The 10,997-nt window shown below is 49.6% G+C and overlaps 1 long non-coding RNA gene across 7 annotated transcripts in view; it reads left to right on the top strand.

Annotated features, from left to right (window-relative positions):
* Nucleotides 1-2,670: 2,670 nt before the first annotated feature.
* The window catches only part of LOC125332172, a 30,698-nt gene continuing 22,371 nt past the window's right edge, over nt 2,671-10,997 (top strand). For 3 of the 7 annotated variants that reach the window (XR_007206387.1, XR_007206386.1, XR_007206379.1), the window contains exon 1: nt 2,671-2,776. This is a non-coding gene — a long non-coding RNA (uncharacterized LOC125332172). Of the gene's footprint in view, nt 2,777-4,217; nt 4,325-4,558; nt 4,693-10,997 lie in introns of all 7 variants that reach the window. The other 4 variants (XR_007206382.1, XR_007206383.1, XR_007206381.1 and 1 more) reach the window with 4 other exon arrangements.

Raw genomic sequence — 10,997 nt, 5'->3', positions numbered from 1 at the left:
AGGTCTCTCCAGTGATGGAAAAAGGGGGATTTCTCCCTCAATTCAAACCCTTATAAAGGAGGGACAACCGGGCTTTCCCCTCAATTTAAACCTTGGGATGGTGAAAATGGGGGAGTTATGCTCAATTCAGACCAATAAAATAGCATTGTCAAGGTTTTCCCCTTCTATTTAAACTGGAGAATAATGGAAAATGGGGATTCCCTGTCAAGTGATACCCCTAAGAGCATGGAAAAGGCAGGGTTTCCTTCAAGTGATACCCTTAAAATTGCAGAGGAAGGGGATTCCCCCTCAATTTAAACACAGACAATTATGGAAAAGGAAGTTTTTTCCCTCCGTTTAAATCCCTTTTCTCCTCATAACCCCCCTTTTTTTCTGGGGGCACTGGGGAAGGGCTGCCAAGATGAAAGGGGAAAGTGGAATGTTTCCCTGGGATCCCACATGCTGCCCTGCCTGCTCAGGTGCTGCCCCTTGGCACGAGGGGTTTTCCCTGGGCATTTTCTGGGAGCAGTGCTCTGTGCCCAGGTGCCTCCGGCTGCTCCCCAGCTCCTGCCGGGTGCTCCGACCATTGTCCCTGGAGGGACACTCGGGATGCCCCCATTGCCCCTCTGGACCAGCAGCTCCCTGCACAACTGTGCCCGGGGAACCCTCTGGGAGCGGCCTCTGGCAGGAGCCGCCCCCTCCTCATCCTGGCCGCTCATAGCTGGGGCTGCTGCGCCTTGGAGCGGGGGCTGAGGAGGAGAAAGGTCCTGCTGGTCCTTCCCTGCCCTGCACAGCCCTTTGTGTGCCCCTGAAACACCGGGGTGCCGGGCTTTCCTTGCTGTGGGGGACTGGGTGGTTCTTTGATCCCAGACTCTGCTCTTCCCCGGGCACTGCACATGGACAGGGGGCAGAGATGGGCCCTCAGAGGAGCGGGGGCTGCTCCTCGCTCTCGGGGCGCCGCGGGCGCTGCGCAGCCTTGCCCTCCTACTTCCCAATTCCTCATTTTGTGCCTCCTTTTCCCTTGGGGATGCGCCCGGGCCGCATTCCAGCGGCCGCCATGGAAACAGCACCTGCGGGCGGGGTTTTATCCACTATAAACACACATTGTCATTAAAATCTGTTTCTTATCTAATACACAAAAATCACTTTCCTAGAAGGAATTTCCATGCATTCACCTCCTCCTGGAAGTCTTTTGATGGTCCTGCAGATTCATTAAGAGGGGTCTCTGCTGGTCATATTCACTGAATGCTTCAGTATTAAAGGTGACCTTGCCTTGAGCTATTTTTCTGGGCGTGCACTGTTGCTTCTTGTGACAGAACTGCCCCGGCTTTTCCCTCTGCTCTGTCCCTGCCCCCGGGCTGAGCTGGGCGGCGCTGCTGCCGCCCGGTGCCGGCTGAGCCGAGAGGGCGGCGGCCTCGGTGGCTGCCGAGCGTGGCAAGGGCAAGGAGCGGGAGCGAGCGGGGCGGTGTCTGTCAGCGGAGGGGAGGGGCGAAGGGCGGTTCGGAGCGCCGAGGGACACGGCCGTGCGTGAGCGGGGCCACAGCTATGGAAAGGAGTGGGCGCCGTGCGGGGCGGCGACCGCGAGGAATGACAGGGCGGGGGGCGGCCCGGCGGGGCCGGTTTTGCCGGGCAGCAGAGGCGCGGTCGCAGCGCGACCTGGGCGGGGGGCACCGGGCGGGCACGGTCGGAATCGAGCCGCCCGCGTGCTGCTCTCAAGGGGGCGGCTCGGAAAGGAAGGCGCAGTTGGGCGCTCTCGGGACGGCGGTAAGTGACGCTTTTTTAGCACGCGCGATTTTCCGCGGCGTTTCCCGGTGTGGGGACGCGGGCTGTGGGGTCAGCGGCGTCGGGGGCGGGCGGGAGGCGCGTGGGCGCCGGCCAGCAGGCATCGGCGGGGACACCTCCGTCCCGCTCGCGCCGCGCCTCTCCCACGAGAGGTCCCCACGCCCCGCGGTGCCGTGCCGGGCTCTCGTTCCCCCCCCGCCGCCGCCGCCCGCTCCCTCCGGCCCGGGGAGCTGCAGGAAAACGCAAAAGCATCGAGGAAGAGCAGGCACCGGAGCTGCCCGAGCCATCGGCCTGCCCGAAGGGCGGCAGCTGCCCGCAGCCGGGAGCAGCCACCAAGGATGGAGCTGCTGTTTGCCGGGAGATGAGAGCTGGGGGCAGCCGGAGCTGGAGGCAGGCTTTCCCCGACAGGAGGGGCCGGGAGGATTTCAGCTCGTAGCGGCTCTCCGTGACTGCTGGATGGAGCCCGGGCTGAGCCAGGTGGCCGGTGCGGGTGCTGTTCCTGTCCCCAGGGGCCGATGAAATGGCAGCTCGGAGCAGCCTCGTGTGTCTGTGTGGAAGCAGCTCCGATGCTGGCAGCCAAATCAAATCAAATTGCTGTCAGATTTGTATTAAATGTGGTGTTTAAATCTGGGACTGCTCAGCTCCCTGCGTGGGAAAGTGCTTGGAGTAGTCAAGCTGAGCCGTTGTTGAGAATTCCAAGCATTGTGTCTTTACTCTCCTTAATACAGCGTTTAAATAATTGATACTTGATGGAGACAGTATCAGGTGGATTTGTTAGAGGGGCAGGGATGTTTTTTCACCTTGCAGTGTGTTGGGATAGTCAAGACTCCTTATGTCAAAATTAATTGGTCTTCTTTTCCTTTTTTTTCCTTTCTAGGTTGTGGCTGAGTGGGAAGAATATTTGGGATAAAGAAATGAAATGCCCGAGGGAAGCTTCGTGTTCCCGTGGGGATGCTTTCGGCGCGTGCAGCTTCTGAGCTGCACCAAAACTTGAGGCTCCCACAGAAGCTTCCGGGTAAGCCTGAGTGGGTTTAGTGCATGGGGGTTCCAGTCACTGCTGGACACACTCTGAAGTCCTGGGAAAACATGGAACAATAGCTCTGAGTGGAAAAAATATATGCTCAGCATTCTCTAGGGAAAATTATAGTTGGCCTGTAAGTGTACCCCCACGTCTGCATTGGTTAAAAAGTCAGTCCCACACACTTTCCTGGCTGGTGTGAAGTTCTATAGTTCATCAGATCTGATCCAGTGTGTAAAGAAATGTTTACTGTGGACTTCCAGGAGATTTTCAGCAGTCCTGGGAGGCTGCTGAACTTGATCTCCCTGGATTGACAGAATGAATCCACATAGGATGCAGAGCAGGATGTGGTTTCTCAAACAGAATAGTGACATTCTTGAAGGAGGCTACAAGCAAAGGGAATCTTAATTTTAGTTATTGAACACAGAAACATTTATATCTGCTTCTGCAACTCTTAGAAGGGAAGAAGAACGTGGCCATTCTGTGCAGTCCTTTGTGGAAGTGTACTAGCTCAAATTGTCTTTCAAACAGCCAAGTGGCACCGAGTGTCACCTGGAAAAATTAAGTACTGGGGACACTTTACACTCATAAATGGCCTGACCTTGTGTCCATGGAAATCAAGGGACTTCTGTAATGTTAGAATGGGTCTCAAATGATGGGTTTTTGCAGATTAGCAATCTGTCCAATGAATGATATCATAAAATTTTGTCTCGCAAAAACTGCTGCCAACATTTAAAAATATCTACCAAATCCTATTCCCGTTAAAACAGTCTTGTTAAAATTGTCTGTTCCAAACAGAACAATATTTTGCTGTTCTTGGTGATGTCATTTTCCTCCTCAGATTTCTGTGAAAGCATGTGTTTCACAAGGCATATCAAAGTTGTCTCATGGGCAAAAACATGTAAACATCAAGCGTGTCATTTTCTTGAAATCCCCTGTAAAATGGCTAGCCACGCTGCCTTAACCATTCAGAAGCATAAGAGGAAAAAAGGATTTTGCAGGCGCTCCAAGGCTGGGTCTGTGGGAGAGCTGAGATGAGCCTGTGGCTCTGCAGTCACCCATCAAGAAGTCACCCAAATGTGCTTTTTATCTTGCAGTTTCCACATTTGGGAGTCAACTACTGTGTAAAGGATCTGGGTTCTGCTAATGAAAAATATATCACAAGGTCCATGTGTGGCTGGGTTGGTTCCATAGTTCCAGCCATACCTGCTGTTGTGATACATAATCCCAGTTCATACTCCTGGGAAGAGTTTCCTGCAACAGTGCAGGTGGGAAGTTTCTCTCTTGCACTGGCTCCACATTGAGCTCTTTCTTCTTAATGCAGCCAGTGCACTGAAGGAGGACAAGCTCGCTTCTTCCTTGCCTGGTTGTTCAGGGTGAATCATTAACCAAGCACTTGAGTGACAAACCAAAATTGTTTGTTGAGTGCCTTCTGCAGGCTGCACGGACAGTTTGCCTTCTGCAGGAGGTATGGTTTCCTTCTCTCACGGAATGAAAGCACCACAGACCCCCTCTGCTCGCCGCTGTGCTTTAACCAGACCTGAAGTATGTATATAATAATACATAGATCTGTATCTATCTACATATATATGTGTACTGAAGTATATAATCTATCTATTTATAGAACTTCTTTATATGTATAGAAGTTCTGTGTTGCTCCTGCTTTATGTATGAGGAAAGGGCATACATATAATGAAGAAAGAAGTTAACTTTTCCTTGTACTCTTCCTTTGTAGCCTGTTGAGGCTTTTGGTGAGAGGAATTATAATCTTTTTCCTAGCAGCACTTCATGAACTGAAATCATTCTCTAGGATGATGACGACATGCCAGTTCTCAGTATATGGATATGAGTCCTGAGATCCCACACATGGATACACAGATGGACTGCATAATGTGCTGAAGATGGGGGAGAAGGTATGCTTGAGTGAAAGGTGGGACTATTTCTTCTAATGGCTGCTTACATACAACAGCAAATAATGATTTCTCCCTTTTTAATGCAAGAGCATTTATCTGCCAGTGTTCAAACTGCATTTCCATGACATAAGAAGAGTTGTCTGGATAATTAACTAATACAGTTAAAACACATCAGCTTGAGCAGATGTTCTTGTCTGTGCTTTTAACGTGAATGGCCTTGATTTTGCAGCAAAGTCCGTGAGATGGCACCTGAATGCAAGGGTTTGGGTTTGTGAAGCTTTGCAGAATGATGGCCTATATTTATATTTCTTTCAGAAACTCTCCATAAGCTGCACACAAACCTCGTTTAGAGAGTTTTACTGAGACAGCAGATTCAAGCCTTCATTATTAGGGGACGTCTGCAATGCCATTGTCTGCTTGACATTAATTCTTCCAGCTATGCATCGATGTATTGTAATGGCCCTGGTTTTTTTGGTCACAGTTTGTTTTCCGCAGTGCCCTCGTGCCTGCGCAGCACTCGTGATGCTGACGTTGAACCTGGGCTGTGTGGCAGATGGGGCTGTCCTGTATCCGAAAGTTACGGGAATGTATGTAGGCGTCAGATGGAATGCTGGTCTCTCCGCTCACCCTTGGCTCTGTAATTTCGTCATCCAGCCATGGAGGACCTGTGCAGCCATAACTGGCCAAGGCAGTGGATGAGCACAAGCTGCAGCTCTGCAGGAGATAAGGGACCTCTTGCCCACAGCAGAAACAGCAAGTAACTGCAGTTCTCAGAACTCGTTACTGCGCCCTTAACTGCAAGTATTTCCCTGCTCTGTAATCTGGCCAAAGGTAGGTAGGTTTTGATAGGGATAGACATATTTCTACCACAAAGGTCACCTCTCTGCCAGATTTCAAAATTTCCCTTCCGAAGCTAGAGATCCTCATATAAAAGGTTGCCTGAATTTAGGTAGCATGTGCCAAGCAGTGTATTTTTCCTTTAATAATATTCCTGGAAATAGCGGAACTGTTTTGGCTAAAGCAGATGCTGAACTGTTCAGAAATTCTCAGAGCTAAAATCTGGCGAAGCAGAGTAACCAGTGTTAACAAAAGGGCATTTTGTTAACACTGGGGAAGGCTGAGCACCGTGGCAGCAGGGAGGGGAGGTGGCACTGCTGGTCGGCAAACCAAGGAAACCAACGAGCGCTGCTTTTAGCAAACTGCCAGCTTGAAGCCAGTGAGGAACATCCTTGGGCTCCTGCACTCTGTGTTTTTATGTTCACCTTAAATAATGAACAGAGAAACCCAGAGGCACCAGTGCTACTTCCAGCTGCCTTGAACTGCTTAAATAGGTAGTTTAAATCACCCAGGCTCCGTTCTCCCCACCTGTATTGCTCCTGGGCTTAAGGCTGGATGTATCTATGGAATCTCTAGTTATGTATTGGAGTTTGGCCTGAAGTAATTTGTGTTGCCGACTTGGTACTCTTTGCCCACCCTGGAGGTCTATCTGCAGAACCCCTCTGTGCCAGGCAAGAGAGTCCCCCATAGATGTTTCACTATACAGTTATATCTTTTGGGTTAAAGCCTTTCAGGGCTATCATGTGAATGAGGACAAAGCTCTGTTTTTCTTCTTTGCTCTCTGCCCTGTCTTCTTTCTCTGTATTTTAGGACCCAAGTAACAGGGACATAAAGCTCCTGTTCTGCTTCCTGGTTGTGTCACTGAAACTGCAGGAAAAACAAAAAGCCCTCCAACAACATTTTTAATGTTAGAGAGTCAAGGCACTACTTTCTTCTCTGGCCAGGATGTACCACAGAAATCATCTCATCCACACATAGCCCGGGTGTGCAGAGAGAATCATTCCATGACACGTGACCTTTATTAGAATTTTCAGATCTTTTTTGCAGTCAAAACTCAGAAACAAATTGGGTCAGTGTTCATTGGTCTCAAATTGTGTAGTTCCTAGTATCTGCTCTCCTATTAGATCCGAATTTCTTCAGCTTCTGATGTTAATTAGATCTTCATTGCTTGATTTTCTTATCAGTCTTTGCCGGAGGCAGAGTCTGGGGTAGATGTTCATAGATGGCCGCTGATGTTCTGTTGATGTTCCATCTATGGCCTTATCTTGTTGGGGCTACTCCCAGTCTGTTGAAATGCTAAGCCCATCAGGCCTCACCTAGAGAAACAATGCCCTGGAAAGAAGCTTCAGTTCCCTTCCCCTGGGGCAAAGATGAGCAAACCCGGCTAAAGTCATATATAAAAGATTTTTAAACTGGTATGTTTTCCAACAGTTGTATATAATGCTTTATTACATAAACGGGCTGGGAAAAGCTCTGGTACCCCTTACCAAGTTGGCTTTGTCTCAGACAATGCTGTTATTTTGGGGCTAGACATGAAGCTCCTGTCTCTGGAATTGAAAATTAATATAGGAATGACTGAACAAACAAACCTGGTACACTCTTAAAAAATTGTGTGCCCATTGACCAAGCTGGATTACCATGCTCTGTTGGGGTCCCTCCCCTGCCGTGTAGCCCTGGGAGAGGGGCCCTGAGGGCACAGACACGGGGCTTCCCTGTCCCTGCTCAGCCTCGTACCCATTGGTTGGTTTGTGTTCCCTGCGCGGGCAGAAGGACCCTTGGTCCTGTGACTGGAACAGTTCCTCGGCAGAGCCCGGCCATGCGGCTGGAGAAATAAACATCTCTGAAACAGCTATCAAGAATCTGTCTGTCCATATATATTTCCTTTCCACGGGACTCCTGGTTTGATATATGCGTGTTGCAGGATCCCCACTGCAACAAATGGTGGAGATTTGAGAGCAGAACGACCCCCGATCCCTAAGCGACTGATTTGTGTGAGTAAACCCTGGAAACTTTGGATTCCTCTTCTTGGTTTTGCTTTGCTATTCCATATCTAAACTATGGAGGAACCGTGGGAAGACTCTTGGCTCTCAGAGCCGCATATGGACATTTATCTTAAACTTAAAATGATTCTTGAACAACGATTTGTAAATTTTAGCTTGATTCAAGCTCAAAAAGAACTGAAACACTTCCTGGCATGGTTGTTTAAGAACTTTTTCTATGTTTCTTGGGATTTAATTCTTACCAAGGGCTTTTGGAAAACCGTTTGGACACAGTTAATACTGGAGTCAAAATATATGCCGATGGAAGAATATTTTCGTGAGTATTATTTAGTTACCGAGACTGTTGAGCAATGTCAGCTGTGTCCTGGCGAAGGGAAGCCTGGCGCAGGGACCGTGCGGCCCAGGCCACGTGCACCGAGCGCCCTGCGAGCAGCAGCGAGGCAGTTCCCGCGCGCGGGCGGAGCCACGCGAGCCGCAGTGTCGGTGGCGGAGCGAGGCGCGGCGGGAGCGGCGGGACCCGGCGGTGCCCGAATGGCCCCGTGCAGCGCGTGGTGGAGCGAGCCCCGGGAACGCCCGGCCGAGATGCGCGCTGGAGCAGGGCGCGGGGGGGTCATCGCTCGGGGGCCCGGCCGAGACGTGGGTGCAGCGCCCGGCATCGGCAGCGAAGCTGCGACCAGAGGAGGCGACGCACGGAGAACTGAGCGGCACGGCCCGGCCCGGCCCGCGCAGCCCCGAACGCGACCCCGGGAAGAGCGCGCAGGCACCAGCAGCCCCGACAATTCCAACACGGGAGCGACCGAAAGAGACAGCAAAGACGCAGCGAGACAGAAAACAGCAGCCACTCGGAAAAAGGAAAAGATCATAGCAACTAAGACCTTAGGGATAGTAAAATGGTATAATGTTAAGCAAAATTATGGTTTTATAACAAGGTGTGACAACCAGCAAGACATATTCGTGCATAGAACTGCTATTAAAAAGAATAACCCTGAAAAATGCATCCCAAGCTTGGGAGATGGAGAGGTGGTGGAATTTAATATTGTACTAGGGAGAAAAGGGTTACAAGCATCGCAGGTCACTGGGCCTGATGGTGTTCCTGTAAAAGGCAGTATATATGCAAAAAATCGTAGTCATGTTAGACAGTATCTCCATTGTAAGCCCCCCCTACAGTTTCCCTTTCCTAATCCCACCTTTCCCTTTTACCCTATATCCTATTACCCCCAGTGTACTCCCAATCCATTTTTTCATCCATGGTTTCCCTCACAAAACCATGCTTTTGCCAATTGTTTCCCCAAAAATCTCTTTCCAATGCCGAGTGGGGGATGAAAAGGGGAAGGGAAGAAGTTAAACCCTCTCCTGCCTCAGTTTCCCCACAAAGCATGCTCAGAGTTCTGTCTCCCTTCTGTCAGCCCTAAGATGTTCCACAGAATCTGTTTGGACATTTAAAGACTCAGGAGGGTGGCTTGTTTTGTCTTGAAACTGTTCTTGTTATGTTTATCCAGTTGTTTTCATTCTCCTTTTATTAAAATAAAACGGGTGAGGTGTTGGGGTCCCTCCCCTGCCGTGTAGCCCTGGGAGAGGGGCCCTGAGGGCACAGACACGGGGCTTCCCTGTCCCTGCTCAGCCTCGTACCCATTGGTTGGTTTGTGTTCCCTGCGCGGGCAGAAGGACCCTTGGTCCCGTGACTGGAACAGTTCCTCGGCAGAGCCCGGCCATGCGGCTGGAGAAATAAACATCTCTGAAACAGCTATCAAGAATCTGTCTGTCTATATATATTTCCTTTCCACGGGACTCCTGGTTTGATATATGCGTGTTGCAGTATCCCCACTGCAACAATGCTCTTTCCAAATTCTTGCCGTGCAAGTTCTTCCATGCGCTCACTTGCTACTCAAACTTTTTTTTGTTTTGTTTTGTTTTGTTTTAAATGATACTGGTACCAGAGCACGGGCACAGCACTTCTATGAGCTGCAGAGCTGTGAATATCTCTTTTTATGGATACAGTGTGTGCATGCTGTGGCTTTGGGCACAGGGTATGTCAGTGCTAGTGCGAGACTAATAATAGCCTCTAAAGATCATTTGAGAAGTTGCTTACCTTTCCCCAGGGAACAGGACATGTCTTTGTATTTCCACCTTCAGATACACAACCCACTTGTGGGCTTAACTGCATAGCAAATACAGTGTGAGAGTCATCCTTGCTTATGTGGATTTTTTTCCCCCCCTCTCCTTTATGTTTTGCTTTGCCCTCTCGTTTGCTTTCTGCCCGTTTTCTCTGAGGCTAGTGATTTCTTGGCAAGTTATTGTTCATAATCAAAGAAAGGTAGTGGGCAAGCAGCAACTGCTGTCTTAGGTAGCCCAAGCTGACCCTGCCACTGCTTTGGCAGGAGAAAGAAGCTTCTTTGGGAAGAGCACAGCTGTCCTGGGCTTTGTGCACACAAGGGCTGCTCAGAGCAGCCCCTTGACCCCATGCTGGCTCTGTGAGCTCTGCCACTCTGACTGGTAACAGTGATGGCAGTTTGTGTTGAGGCTTTGTTCTCTGCTCCCCAGAGAGAAACATTCAACTGCAGAGTGACTAAGTGGCTTTTCAAAGGCTACATGATGAATCAGTGAATGAACAACAACCCCCAGCAGCTCCAGGCCCCCTTCTCTCTGCAGAACAATGCCTTTCTCCCTGTATGAAGATGTGCACGTAGGATAGGTTGCATACAGAGTTATGTAGTTCAAAAGAAATTTTAATATTAATATTTATATTGTAGTGATGCCACTGTCCTCTAGGCTCTGTAAATAGCAGCACCACAACAATGTGAATTATTCCTTTTATGCAAAACCCTGGCCAGTGAAATAGCTTGTCAATACAAAATAAAATTGCTGCACAAAAGTTTGACAGCTACCTTCATTATATATGTCAATCAAAGGATCCTAAAAGCTTTATTGTCCCTGTACAGAGTCTGAACAATATGCTAGCCCAATATACCTCAAAGCTATTTTCCCTCTACTCCTTTCATTTAAAAAATAGCCACCAATAACTTTTGACAAACAGTCTGAGAAAACTGCATGAGCAGCAAGGAAATCTTAGATTTTCTTGGGGATCTGTGGGCTGGAGCCTTCCACTCACTGGGCTCTGTCACATGTCACAGTAGATGAGATCTGGTCAGAAACACGGAGCCCTAAAATTACTCTACAAAACCCAGGCTGGCTGGGGTTGTGGGGAGGGCATGGGGAATTAGGGAGGAAAACTTATGCTGAATATAAACTAATTAAATAATTTTTGGTTAAGGCTTTTTGTTGCTTTCCCAGGTATGGGACATTCAAGCTCCTCTGTCCCAGGTCCCCCCCAGGTTAGGCTGGGCCTGTCTTGATGAGCTCTTGCTCTCATCAGACCCCACCCTACAGCTTGGGAGTGTGAGGCGTGCGTATTTCGGCTGGATTCCCTTTTTCCATCGCGCTCGGTCCTGCGAAGCCCAGCTGTCACTT

This window comes from Corvus hawaiiensis, chromosome 12, assembly GCF_020740725.1.
Source record: "Corvus hawaiiensis isolate bCorHaw1 chromosome 12, bCorHaw1.pri.cur, whole genome shotgun sequence".
Taxonomy (NCBI): domain Eukaryota; kingdom Metazoa; phylum Chordata; class Aves; order Passeriformes; family Corvidae; genus Corvus; species Corvus hawaiiensis.
The sequence above is the reverse complement of the archived record's forward strand: the minus strand, read 5'-3'. Positions and strand labels throughout refer to the sequence as shown.